We start from the raw sequence: 13,665 nt of genomic DNA on the forward strand, positions 1-13,665 counted from the left end.
TACTCCTTTCAAAACAAAGTATCTCTGGGTAATTCAGCCTGGCACATTACATAGTGGGCTAGATACTAAAAGGCATGAATCTTTTTGTTTGTGCACAACAAAAACAATTGACTTGGGCTTATTTAGGAAATTGCTACTATTTTCTGTAAGGTATTTGTATTACTCATAAAGAGAGGTAGGTAAGTTACCTCTTAACAGTGCAAGATTCTTTCCGGTAGTAAAGATGCAGATTTTATTCCTCGTATATTGTTGAGCATAGCAAGTCTACAGATAAACTTCCTTCTGCTTAAGAGTAAACAGAAGACAGTGCTAAATATATAACATAAAAGTATATTATAACATATATATAATATATATATAAAAGTAAATATATAATATGTTGCTAAGGTAGACCACATTTGCTTTGGTTGATTTGTCCATTCTTGAGGAAGTTCTTCTGCACAAGTTTCAAACCAGGCTGCATCAGTCTGCTCTCCTTGTGAGTATTTTTCAGCTGTATCATTTAGAAGTCTGAAAAGAACCCAAACCCTCACCTTCAAGTGACACAGCTAAACTGGCAAAATGTTCACTATTCAGTTTTGGCAGAACCATCTCGCACAGGTTTGGGCTTACCTCATTTAGTGAGATAGCATTAGCGATACCACACAACCAGGTGCAATTAGGATTGATATTCCCACACAAAGTGTTTCCCAGAATAGCAGTATTCTCAAACTCTTTCTAATAAAGATAACTTCTTAGCTTTGCAAACATTTTTTGATAGACAATATTGAAAAGTCCTAAGGTTTTATTTCAATACAATTAATTCAGTTCTTGGACATGCAGCATGTGGTGTAGGAGGAATACTGCAACCAGCATTGAACATTTTTCCAATCAGTGGTTGAAGGGTTGAGAAATAATCTAATTATTAATTTTGTCAGGTAACATTACTCCTATGACTTCCTTTATAGTTACCTGCTTGTCTGGAATCTGGATCTATACTGCAGAGATATCCATAGAAGAGTGGGTTTCAGGAGATGTTAACAGACCCGCAATTGTAGGAGGAGCTGTTAAGGGGAAAAGAAAAAAGCAGAGAGCACTTCTGCCCCTAAAATGAGGGACTTTGGACCTGTCTGTATAGGTACAACAACAAGAACAAGAACTTCAGCACCGACTTCCATTCAGGATGTACAAGAGCTGAGAGAGCGTAAATGTGTCAGGCAGCAGGATGGCAGGAGAAGAAATGCTGCGAACCATGCATGCACAGTGTCCATCATGGCTTTGCCTGGGGTGAGGGAAGAGATCAAATGCTAGACTAGACTGGTGGTAGGAGACAGCAAAGCAGGAGACATTCCCAGGCAGAAACCGCAAGCAGAAAGTTACAGTGTGAGAGCTGAGTAGGCAGACACACCAACCTGCAGAAATAGGAAGTCCCTTTGAAGTTATTACTTCAAACAGGCTGTCGATGCAAATTGGAGATGCTGCTTGCAACAAAAAGACCTAGAAGAAGCAGTTGTCCAACCAGTGCTGGGCCAGCATTTCTGCCGCAGCATCCCTGGGCGGAAACAAAGGTTACCCTGAGCCACGAACAGCAGCCTGATTTGCTTCTGTGGAGGAGACAATGCTATTCCTGGATGGATTAACCTGACAAACTTTCCTTCTGCCAGCTTTCCACAGGGTGATACACCAGTTGTAGTTCACCAGGATCAAAGGACCTGTGGCTTCATGATGGGAAGTACTGAGACACTATGAAGCCTGGTTGACTGTTCACACCTGTGGCAACAATCCCAGCAGAGCAGCTGGGGCTCACTGGCTTTTATATCACACATCCATATCACTGAACCTCCTGCACTCACCCCTCTGCTTTTCAGCAGTTCTCTTCTTGCTGCTCCCTGCTCTCCATGCTCATCCAACTTTAGATGACAGGTTGGGTGAGGAGGTGCTTTCATGGTGCTGGGTGGCATGGGTCATGTCTGGCTGATGCAGCCCTCACAGGGTCCCCACTGTGCCCACTCCTCTCAGAAGAGGTGAATTCCGACTGCCAGGAGGCAGATTGCATCTTCCCAGTGGGCTTGTCATTCACATAACAGGTTTGGCTCATCAATGGGCTTGTCCTGCACGTAACAGGTTTGGGTGACCGTCCTCTGTGCCCAGGGAAAGTCTTCTCCCAGAATGCTCATACAAATGCAATTTACTGTCAACACCTTGGACTGAAACAAGAGAGAAGGTCTGAGGATATTCACCCTGACATGGGAGGGCTGGATGGGCCTATTTTCTGCAGAGAAGAAGAAGAAAAAAAAGCAACAAAATCACCTCTTGTTTTTCTCTTTGTTTTCTTGCATTTCATCACCTGTGGTGATAGCAAGTCACCCAGACTCATGACTATGCTCTGAAGGGGAGAGGACAGCCAGGCTCTGGCAGATACCACACAAGGAGCTGGGAAGGAGAGCTGCAGTGATGTACAGCCACCTTGGCAAAGCCGGCACAGCATGTCCTTCAGTGGGCAGTACATTCAAGGACAGCCTGGAGCCAGGCCAGGAGGCACCAGCAGCCTCTGCTAAGTCTATCTTGGCTCAAAGCAGGAGTTGACAAAGGTAGGGTGAAAGGCGCCTCCTGCCACCTCCTCAGCACCTGCCTTCACCTCTGCAGCCCATTTTCCCCACATCTTCTGCCCGTGGGGGCCTGCAGGAGATGCTGCATGGACATCCTGGTGTTCTGTGCGGAGTAGGGAGTACTATGACTAATGTCTGTCCCACCTCTTTTAAAGGTCTGTGTTAGAAAAATGCACAATGTCCTTGTTGTATTTATTGGATGAGTTCTGCTTTGCTTGGTTGCTGTTTTGCTGTAGATTTCCCTCATCTCTGGAGTTTGTGCTATCTGCAGCAGAAAACTGAGACGGAGCAAGAGGGAGACCAAGGCGGTGTGTGGGCTCGGACTGCTGGGCACCCACAAGCCTCCATGGTGGGATAGGGTACGTTGGGAAAAAATTGTTTAATGCCTTCGGTCTGAAATTTGGGAGCAAGCAGCTTTCAGGGATTCTGCACAAAACAGCTTGGCAGGGCATCCTCCATGCCATGGCTCTCCAGCTCCTTGGGGGTGAACAAACGCACAGCAGGATGACACCAGTGGCCTTGGCTCTGTCTGATGCCATTGCTTCCAAGTCCTCCACCAGCTGGTCCCTCTTGCCCTCACAAATCACATGCAAGATTTAGCAAGCAAACTGGATCACAGTTAGGAAGCAGGGGTCAGACTTGGTGTGGACACTGAACAGAGACAAACACAGTTCCCTCAATTATCTGGCAGCTGCCTGGGACTAAGAGAAGCATCCCAATGCTGATGGAGGTTGGTAGTCAGGAGTTGGTACAGGCAGAGACAGGTAGAGCAGGCAAACATCAGGAGAGGTGTGAGTGTGTACCCCTATGACCCAAAGGGCCTGTGGCAGAAAACTGTCTCTGTTCATGAGGGATGCGTACCTTTCTCTCTGGCTGTGTCTTTGGTTGGGGGCCAGGAGAGCCTGGAGCCCTGCTGTGTCCTGGCTCCTGTGTGAGCTGCAGGGATGGATCTGGGCTGCTGCTCGAAACAGGGTGGAAATGAAGCATCGCCCTGGGTTGCAAATGGTCTTTGAGCAGGAATGTGCTGGGCTACTACTCCTGGAGGCTGTGGTTGGTGGGAAAGCGAAAACTCTTGAGGAGTGATTCCCATCTTGCCACGCTAGGGGTTTTGAATCCTGTATCTATGGCATGTACCTGTCCTGTACCCAGTACCCGACCTGGCAATGGCCACACAAAATGCTCTGCACCCAAACCGGGCCAGGGTGGCTACAGGTCCTCTAGAACTGCACGGACAAGCAGGATTGCAGGACTGCAACTGTCTATGCACTGCTGAAAGAGTAACTCTGACTACTGCATGTTATGGAGATGAGTACGACATAAGGCAAAAAGTTTAAGCCTCTCTAGGGATTGTGCTGGACTTTCTTCTGTTCCCTGTCCCCAGATGCACTGCTGCAGCCACTGGTGACTTCACAGGCTGAGTGAAGGTGACTGTGGTTAGACTCAGAGGTAAGGGGGAGATTCAGAAGGTGTTCCAAGAAACCTCACTGTCTTTATTGATGCAAAATTGCTGGAATTTGAACAAGGAAGTACAGCTTAAAGGCACAAGGACCTTATGCCGGTATGTTGAGAGTAGGGAGGGCTGAGAAAGATAAAGGTGGCAATGTTTTCTGGGAGATGTGGAAACATTTTATTTTATTTGAAGTGCTCTGCTACAATTTTGTTTAAATAAAATGCCCGTCCAAAGACCAAGTCTGTGAGGGGGTGGCGACTTCAGGGCACGTACAGCTTTTATCTTTTTAATTCTTGTTTGGTTTTATGGTGGGTTTTTTTGTACCACTAAATTATAAAGGGTGAGAAAACGTGTGTTCTTACAGAACCCAGATTGCATTTTTAAGGGGTAAATGGAAAAAACCTGTGAGCAGACCCACTCTAAAGGCCAGGGTGTAAATGCAGTCAAAGGCTGAGAATAGATACCACCTTCGGTAGCCCACGTTGAACCTTTCACATAAGAAACTGAAGCCGAAGGGATCCTGGATTCAAATGTCTCTCCTTGAGGTTGCCGCCCAGCTGGTCAAAAGTCAAAGCAACACACCCTGATCCCAACAGGCAAACAACACTCTGCTCAGCCCTGCTCCTCCCTATGCCAAAGCAGCTGAGGTGTGAAAGGTAGACAAGGTACGCCGATGTGCACTTTCTGTGGGATAGGAATTTAGGCAAAAGAGTCTCTTACAGGCAAAGCATTGCTGGTACCAGCAGTGCTAGTTCTATTTTTAATGATTTAGGAATGGAGGGTGCTTTCAGCATTAGATGGCTTTAGTAATACATAATTAATACGAGTGCATTTCTGTTGTCTGCAGAGATGGTAGGAAGGCCCTGGCTAACTTCTGAGGCTGTAAAAGGAAAAAGAAGAGGTTGAATGAATCATAATGCATCAATCAGTGGAAATTAGGTAGGAGCTAAATGAAAGTTGCTGAGAATAATTTATTCTGGTCAAAACTGTGTGGTTGGGTTCTGTTTCTGAAGCTGGTTATGCTTCATGGTGCAGCCACTGGATTCAATCCTCTGCCCTTGGGAGAATATTCTGCCTGCTATAACCCTGAGCCTGATACATCCTCACACTTAAAAACCCCAAAAGGTTGTTCTCTGAAATTGTTTCAAATTATAAAAAAAAAACCAACCAACAACTGGTTCCTCCTAAGGAGGAGTGGGGGAATTTCCTTGAAACACATTGCCATCGTTCCTTATAAATAAAATTACCACAAGTCATCATGAAGCAGGCATAAGCTGTGTCCTTCAGAAGGTGAGGAAACCCGGGAAAAGTGAATAAACTTTTTTTGTAGTGGAAGAACAGGTCCAAACCAAAGTTCCTCCCTATGAGCGACTTCCCGAGGTCCTCTTTACGATGTTGTAAAACTGCAAGTGTACACGCAGGATTGCTCAGCCCCGCCGAGCAAACAGCCGAGTTCTTGCCCTGGAAAGCTTAAAGCCGAAGGCACGAGCAGAGGAACAATGTGCTACAACGCAGAGCAAACACGGCGGCCGGCTTCATTTTTGTTCAGAGGACAGAAAGAATAACTATAAAGAAGGTGAGGAGAGCGAAGAGAAACTAGAAAGAGGGTTTATGTTTGAAATTTTGTATTTTTTTTTTTCTGGGGGGGAGGAGAGAAAGGGGAGGAAGGGGAACTTTTACGACCCGGCGAGGAGGATGCTCGTGGCGGGCGGGATGCGGAGCCTGGAAGCCGCTCGCAGCCCGCACCGCCCCGGCGGGCGCGGGGAGGGCGGCGGCGGCGGTGCCAGAGGCGGCCCCGGCGCTGAGAGAGCGGGGGGGGCCGTGCTTGTTCCCGGTTGCCATGGGGAGCGCGGCGGGGAGGGCGGCGCCGCCGCCGCTGCGCAGGGAGCAGCTGCTCCCTGACACATCCCCCCGCTGCCATATTGTGTCCGCCGCCGGCCGCGCGGCTCCATGACCGCGGTGAGTGCCGCCCGCGCTGCCCCCCCGCTCCCCGCGTCCTCACGCCCGCCTTTTGTCGCTCACCCCCCACCCCCCCCGCTTGTTTTGGGGTTTAGTTTTCGGGCTTTCCGTGGGTTTGGGGGATGGGGTTTTTTTTGGTGGTTTTTTTTTTTCCGACGCTCCGGGAGGGTTCCGCGGGGGGGGAAAGGGAGAAGCGCGGGGAGCGGGGCGGCGGGTCTCGCTGGCTCGGGGCGGGGGTGGGGATGGCGTGGGGAGGGACTGGTGTCCCCCAGTGCCCCGCGTGGGGACAGCGCGCGGGGGCGGTGCTCCCTCCGATGGCGATGCGCGGGGTGCGTGGGGACACCCCCTCTCCCCACGGCGGCCGCGGACCCGCTCCCCACACCCCGCTCCGCTGCTGCTCCTCCCGTCGCGGCTCCGCCGAGCTTCCGCGCGCGGGATTTACGCGGGTGACCCCCCACCCCATTTCCCTTCCTCCCCGCTCCCCCGGCAGGGCAGTCCCGCGCTCCGTGCGCGCTTCCAGCGGCGGGGATGGAGAGCGGGGCCAGCCCGGCGCCGGGACCCGGGAGCGCGGCCCCGACGTGCCCCTCTCCTCCGGGTCGCCCCCATGAAAACCCTCGGGCGCTTCATTTAACTAAATAGGGACGCTTTTGGCGTTGTTCCGCTGCGCCCCGCCGTCCCCGGAGCGGCGGGAAGCCCCCATGGATGTGCAGAAAGTCTGTGGTTTGCAGAGGTGAGGGGGGAGTAGGGGAGGCGTTCCGGGGTTCCCGCTTTTTGGGTTGAAATCCGGGAAACGCCTGATAAGGTGCTCGAGGTGAGGCTGGGATCTATCTGCACGTGGCCCTTAGGAGTTTTCCATCTCTTTTGTGTTTTTCTTTTGGTGAAGTTGGGCAACGAGTTGGTGGCAGCAGAGAGGAGCAGCATCCCACTGCTCTCCCGCCTTAGTCCGGCTTGGACGCACCAACGTGCTTGGTTGCCCAGATTCTATGGGAGCGGAAACTGGCTTTTGTTGGTAAAGGTTTGGATTCTGACAAGGCCCAAACAAAGAGTAAAACCAGAAAAAAGGGGTAACCTTGAGGAGGGCCCAATAACTCATGTTCCCGCCGTGGTGCTTGCCTAGGGATGGATGCTGTATGCAAAAATGTGAAGTTAAAAATGCTGAATTATGGTGGACTTTATTGCTGAGAAGGTAACTTGCTCTGTGGTTAACGTATGAAATCAAGCTAACTTTATGTGTAATATACCATATATATGCATATATACTGCCCAAATCTCATTATTGGTGAACTTGCATTTAGACGGATTTAGTAATGATTGGGTGTTTTTTTTCCCTTGTAGAAGTGTGGTGTTATGCTACATCTATGCAAGAAAAATTAAGCTGACATTATATTATGTCAGAAAACTTAAACTAGTTAGCAGGTTGTTGTTTGTTGTTTTTTTCTTGGCAGGTGCCAACTCATGTTTCCCAAGCTCTGCAGAAGGTAGTTGGACACAACTGTGAACTGAAAGCTCTGTAGTAGCAAATAATGCAGCACACAGCTTGATGAACTTAGCTGAGTGCCAGGATATGTTATCTTTGAGCTCAGCTGTGTGCTGCCACTGCACTTCACCTTCTGCTGGGGGCTCACTTGTGTCCAGCTGTGTGACTTGACTTTTGTAGAAATAGAGAGGGCATGGTAATTCCCACTTTGTATGTTTGAGTTGCCTGAAAAGTTCTGTGCTTTTAGGTTTGTTTTTGGTTTTTTTTTATTATTATCAAATGCTCCCCTACAGTGAGTGGTGCTGCTGTACAGTGTTTACACCTGCAGACTGTGGTGGAGATGCTGCATTGCCTGCCCTTTGGGTCCTGAGGAAAGCTGGAGGCACTGACCCCGTATCAATCCAGGCATGTGGCCCTGAGCACTCTCAGGGACCTTGCTGGAATAAAACTTGGTTAATGTCTTTGTTGGCAGCATCTAGACCAGAGGATGAAGTTGTGACCTGCTTTGGGTACTGCCACTGAGGCTGTGCTGAAGGAGCTCCGCAGGGATTTTTCAGCCCAAAAGTAAGATATTTTTTGTCTAAAAGGGACACTAACCAAGGAGTGTGCTGCTTCAACAGCTGCAACAACCACAGATTTTCTTGCTTGAGAAGCCTTCCCATGTCCTCTGAGGAGCTTGGGATTGAAGGCACCAGCCTTGACAGCAACTATCTGAGTGTCAGGACATGCCAGTCCAGTAAGTAATGGGGCAGGTACAGGGTTGTGTAATGGTCCCCTTGAATGAGAAGTGCTGCCTGGCAAAGGAGCGTAGTGCTTAAGAAAGAAGACAGAGGCTTTGGGACACGTCAGGCTGATTTTTACTATCTTTATTAACCACAGACTCTGTCCACTCAGTGCAATAGACTTGAAAACCTGACATGTTGAGCAAAAGGAAACTCTTTTGGTGAATGAGATGGTTTGGCATCTGAAGATGCTATATATGGATATAGTTTAAACTGGTAAAAAGCCATGCAGTTCTTGTGCAGAAATGTTAGTTCCCATAAGAGCAGCAGAAGGTTTTATGTTGGTTTCGCTGAGGTTGTAATTCCACCTTCTTCTCCTGCTGTTACTCCTTGACTTCTCACTGTTGGGGTTAAAAGGAGCTGGTATTTGAGAGGAAATACCCCAAGCTCTCAGAAGACTTTTCCCATGTGCAGGTTCGTGATACCTTATCAGGGGGAGCTGCACAGTGGGATTAGAGCCAGGGAGGTGGCAGGAAGCATGGGTGTTGGGAGGAGTGACTGCGTGCCCACAGCCATCGCTGCCGTGCATCCCTTAACACTGTTCCCTGCAATGGGGTACTTTAACTGCACTACTGTGGTGCAAAACAAGCTGTGTGAAGCACAACTTTCCTTTCCTCTCTGCAGATCAGTGAAAAGCAGCCTTTAGTCCCTGTAAGTAAAGTCTGTCAGCAGTTTGGATGCATGCTCACTACCTCTTAGCACAGGTTTAACTTTGGCTTATTCCTTTCGGCTCCTTGAGTTTTCTTGCCATGGCAGTTGCTGTTCCTCCCCTCCTGGTAAATGAATGTATTGTGTATAAGCTTGTGTCTATAGGATGTCACTGCACTGATAATAACTTTTTCTGAGGGAAGTAGATGAAGGCAGCGAGTGCCTCATCCCATTGTGTGTGTTGCCACCCGACAACCGAAACAGTGTTGGGCAACTTCCTGCGCTGAGGCGCCGCTGTCAGCGGCACTGGTGACTCACGTCAGCATGCGGCCGTGCCTCGACAAGTGCACACTTGCAGGCTGCAAACCCTGTCCATGTCCTGCTGCAGCACTGAGAGGCTCAGGGTGGGTGCATGTGGGGTGTCTTTTCCCAGATCCAGAGGCTGCCTTTGGCTCCCGGATTAGACACCCACAAGTAAAACAAGAAAACCCTGAGATGCTTCTTCACTTTTTATCTGGCTGGACCTTTATGTGTGATACATGTTTATTTGTTCCCTGTCACATTACACATCTTCTGACTTAGTGTGTGCTGTATGATGATGAGCTCTCAGTCCCATCCACGCCAGGACGGGTAAAAGCATGCAGTGATGGTCAGGGGTACTCCCAAAGTACAATTTCAGTCAGCAAGTGGGAGGCAGTTCACCTGTGCTTTGGTAGTAAATTACATGGAAGGGAAGAAATGCTGCCTGATGTCAGCCAGAGTCTTTATGACCCCTGGGTGCTCTGCCTCCTCCCTATAAAACATTATGGCTGTGGAAGTGTGAGGGTTGGGTCACTCTCCCGTCTGGAGAGCACTGCTGAGTGCTCAGGCCGAGTGCCTGCAGGGCTGCAACCGGGAAACCCGGATGTTGTGTCTGGGGCAGGAACACCCATGTTAACAAATGATTGCTCAGGGGTACCAGGACCATTTTAAGAGTAGCCTGGAATTTGCGCAGATAGGAATATTTATACTAAAAGTCAACAGTGTGGATTTTGACTTTTTTTGTTTTTCCTAGTGCATTCAAGTTTTTTTGCATTATGTTCAGACTAGACTTACAGCTCCCTACTTTTTCCTCAAAAGTTAGGGAACGTTAGGGACTCCACTAAATTGACTACTGCTGCCACAGGAATCACCCTCCAGCGTTGCTCTTCTGCACACTCTGTAAGGATTAGATTATAATTTGGAAATGTTTTTACCCAGTTCCTGCTGGCAGAACATCCTAACACGATTTACTCGGGTCACTGGTGTATGTTGAGTGCCTGGCAGGATGGTAGTTGTGGTCTGAGGTGGCTGTCACTGCTCCACTGAACTTGCTAATGGTATTGGTTTGAAGTGCAGCAGTGAGCTGGGATCAGGTCTGCAGCCTCCAGCTGCGGTGCTTTTGGCTGTCTGCTGGCCTTCCCCTCCGACCAGCAACAGACCTGCTCTCTGCACTGCAGTCACAGACCCCCACTCCTCAGTGTGCCTTTGAACAGCATGGTTGGGTACCTCTGACTTTATCGGTGTGACCACGTTTTCCATCTGCTGAGTGCTGGAAGGGTGGTGTGTGGGGGGTGCTGCTCCATCCTTGTGGTACTTTGCTTATGCATCCGAGTGTCTCACCAGTGCGTGTTGTACCAACTACCATCATGTTTTTATTGTGGGCTTCCTGATGTGTGACAGGATGTGTTGCCAAAGCCCATCTCCTGGAGCAGTGCATCTCCACTCCAGGCTCAGGCCTCGTTTCTTCTCTCAGGTTGTTTTTAGTGCATTCCTATCTTGCAGTTTGTAGCTACTTCTGGTTTCCCAGTTCTAGTGTGGTCCCCTGTTTGCTTTCTTTTTTAACACTCTCACTGGATTCCATTGTGCTAAGGCTTGGGGCAAGTACGTGGTTGCCTAAAAGTTAATTACTGTATATGGAGAGAGCTCAGTGCCTGGAGAAGTTGCACAAAGTAGAGCTGAGCGAGTGGGAGTTGGGAAGCTTGCTGCCAAGCAGCAGTCTCTCATCTGCTTTGTGAGGACCATCACCAGACCGCTTATCAGCCAGTTTAATTTTACTTTAGGGATGTTGAGCAGTCAAAAGTAGGACTTTTTTTTTTTTTTTTTTTTTTAAACAGCCAAGTTTGACGCTTGTGGAATAAAAGTAAAAGCAAGCTGGCCAGGGGGGTCAGCAGGGCGAAGAGCATCGCTTTGCCTTCCCTGGAGCTCTGGAGGAAAACTTGTGCTTTGAGAGCAGGAGCTGGGAAGCAGCAAGTGGGGGACAGCTTCACAATCACAGAGTTGTACTGGCAGTGTGGCAGTGGCCTTGTGATACAGCTCTGATGTTGCTCCCAAATTAAATCTTGCAGAAGAGGCACTTGGGGCGAAGCTTCAAATTGTTTTCAGCTGAAAGTCAGGAGTTTTGGTACTTTAAAGCTGAAGAAGGCAGAAAAAGCTGCATGTAGAAGACAGTTTGTTTTCTAGCATTGGTAGATTGGCACTGACACCAGCTGAAATGTAGCTATGTTCACTTCTGTTTCAAGGGGATGGTAGAGAAACATGTGGAAGGGTTACCCTGGAAAGGGAATTAGCATCAGAATTCTTTTGCAAGGCATTTGCTCCAACGGCTCACTTGTGAAGGTATCAATGGCTTACATTTGTTTGCATGTTAGTCCATTTAGCAAGCATAGTGCTGAATTTAAGGAACATGACCCGTAGGCATCTTCTGAAGAGCTACTATTGTCAGTGAAGCATTTTTCTTAAAGCACTTATTCCACTCCCACCCTCCTTTATCTGACACCAGGGGTTTTTCTTAATAGTTTAGATTTTGCTGCTGGTTTGGTTTTTATTTTTTTCATTTCCCAGTTCCTCTGTTAGACTACTTTCATGTGCATGTTTTAAATCTGAGGCACATGGAACTAGGTCCAGCAGTGACTGCAGCCTTTGGAAAGGGTTCACGATTGCAAAGTCTCTGAAGGCAGTGCTGGAATAAATGTCCCAGAGGCTCTGGGCTGTGCACAGGGTCTGGGCATGTCAGAGTTCATGTTATCATTTTCCTTTCAGATATTTGTTTCAAACACAAACCCACTTGTGTGTGTGTGTATGTGTACTTAATAAAAAAATAGAATTTTATTTCATATAAGTTAGATGAGATGAAATCTTCCTCTTGCTCCCTGCCTTTCCCTGGGCTATGATAAGGTTTTAATCCCTCCCCTTTTTAAGTTTTGCAGCATTTCTTAACTTTTCCTAATACTGGACCTTTTAATTGGTTTTAGTTACCTTCTACCACCCCTCTCCCCTTAACTATATCACAGGGTGCGGGAGAACATTGCCATTTAAAAGAGCATTAAAATGAGAGAGGCTTGAAGTATTACAGCAAATCCCTGGAAAACCTCTCTTCCCCTTTGAGCCTAAAAATGCCAGGGTTAAAAGGAAACCCCTGAGCTTGTGTGGTCCTTCAGTTGGTTGGTTTTATTTTCAGATTGGTTTTGAGAAGCCAGTAACTGCCTTTTTAATGCTTTTTTAAACAATTATTTTTAATTTTCCCCCACTTTGCAAGCCAGGAGGAGCAGGAAGGGCCCTGCCTGTTACAGGTGCTACCCCAAGGAGCATCTCTGAGTGCCCTCTGTCACCCAGGGGTGCAGCTGCCTGCTCATCTCCTCTGCAGGCAGTGGATCCCAGCTTGCTGAAATCTATGGCTGAGAAGTGGTTTTGTCCTCAGGAGACTGTAATGCCTTTAGTTGTCTTGGATACGTGACATCATATAGTGGTGTAATCAAATATAGGCCTTTCTCAGGGCTGGGGGGGAGGATTTCAGCTGACCTCCAGCCTGCCGAGCACGGGTGTGAGGTGTGCAGGGTATGGAGCAGGGCAGCCTGAGACAAAGAGATGATTGGGGGGGGTAAAGGTTGAATTAATAAGGGAGGAAAATGGAAGGAAGTGGTCTGGTGTCCTGCTTTTAATGTTCACGGTCAAACAGATGTGGTGCTTTTTAGTGATGGGTTTTCATAAGTTGTGCAAGGATCTTTTATTTGGTTGCTCTTCCCTCTGACATGCAAAGACTTGTAACTAGTCCTGTGCTGTGTGCATGCTGGCTTGGAAGTTTATCTCCAACTTGTGTAGGTGAGCAATGACAGTCATTTTTTTTGGTCATTCTTGGGCTGTTTCAATAACACGGTATATACATTGATGCATTTAAGTCAGGACAAGCCCTGGTATAAATACCTTTTCATAAATGCAAGGGAATTGAAAATCAGGAGAAGAGTTTGCTGTTGGTATAGTTGCTTGCATGCAAAAGCACCTATTGATTGTTTTAAATACTCTCACAGAGCCTGTTTTTGTTAGTACAGAAGTTGTATAAAGCACACAAATGCCTGGCTCTGTAACTAAGGCTGTGCTCCCTGAGCTTGTTGGAGAGAGGGTGGGTGCACAGCTGCTGTTATTAATTGAAGTCTGATATGGTTAAAAATCTTTCTTCCTGGATTAAAATTATATTCTACTCCTCAGACTTGGACAATGCACAGTGAGATTTATTTTTGCATTTTTTGAAACCTGGAGGGAAATCACTGCACTGTTGGCAGGTTCCAGATCTTCCCACTATTAGCTGAGGTGATCTAGTTGCTCAACTGGTCATACAGAAATAAATAGGTGCATTTAGTTGTGGAGAAGGTTGCCCTAACCTGGAACACTGATGCTGTGCAAGTGCCAAATGGCACCTTTCATCTGATGCCATTGTAGAGTAAAGAAGGATCAAGCAGCAGTATC

At 48.0% G+C, this 13,665-nt stretch overlaps 1 protein-coding gene across 3 annotated transcripts in view; it reads left to right on the forward strand.

Moving 5' to 3' along the window:
* Positions 1-5,571: 5,571 nt before the first annotated feature.
* Positions 5,572-13,665, forward strand: part of FOXN2 (forkhead box N2) — a 33,117-nt gene continuing 25,023 nt past the window's right edge. For 2 of the 3 annotated variants that reach the window (XM_050316702.1, XM_050316705.1), the window contains exon 1: positions 5,882-5,997. The gene's annotated coding sequence lies outside the window, so the exon portion shown is untranslated. Of the gene's footprint in view, positions 5,615-5,881; positions 5,998-13,665 lie in introns of those variants that run through there. The other variant, XM_050316703.1, reaches the window with a different exon arrangement.

This window comes from Myiozetetes cayanensis, unplaced genomic scaffold (genome assembly GCF_022539395.1).
Source record: "Myiozetetes cayanensis isolate MyiCay16 unplaced genomic scaffold, myiCay2020 scf2-11, whole genome shotgun sequence".
NCBI lineage: Eukaryota > Metazoa > Chordata > Aves > Passeriformes > Tyrannidae > Myiozetetes > Myiozetetes cayanensis.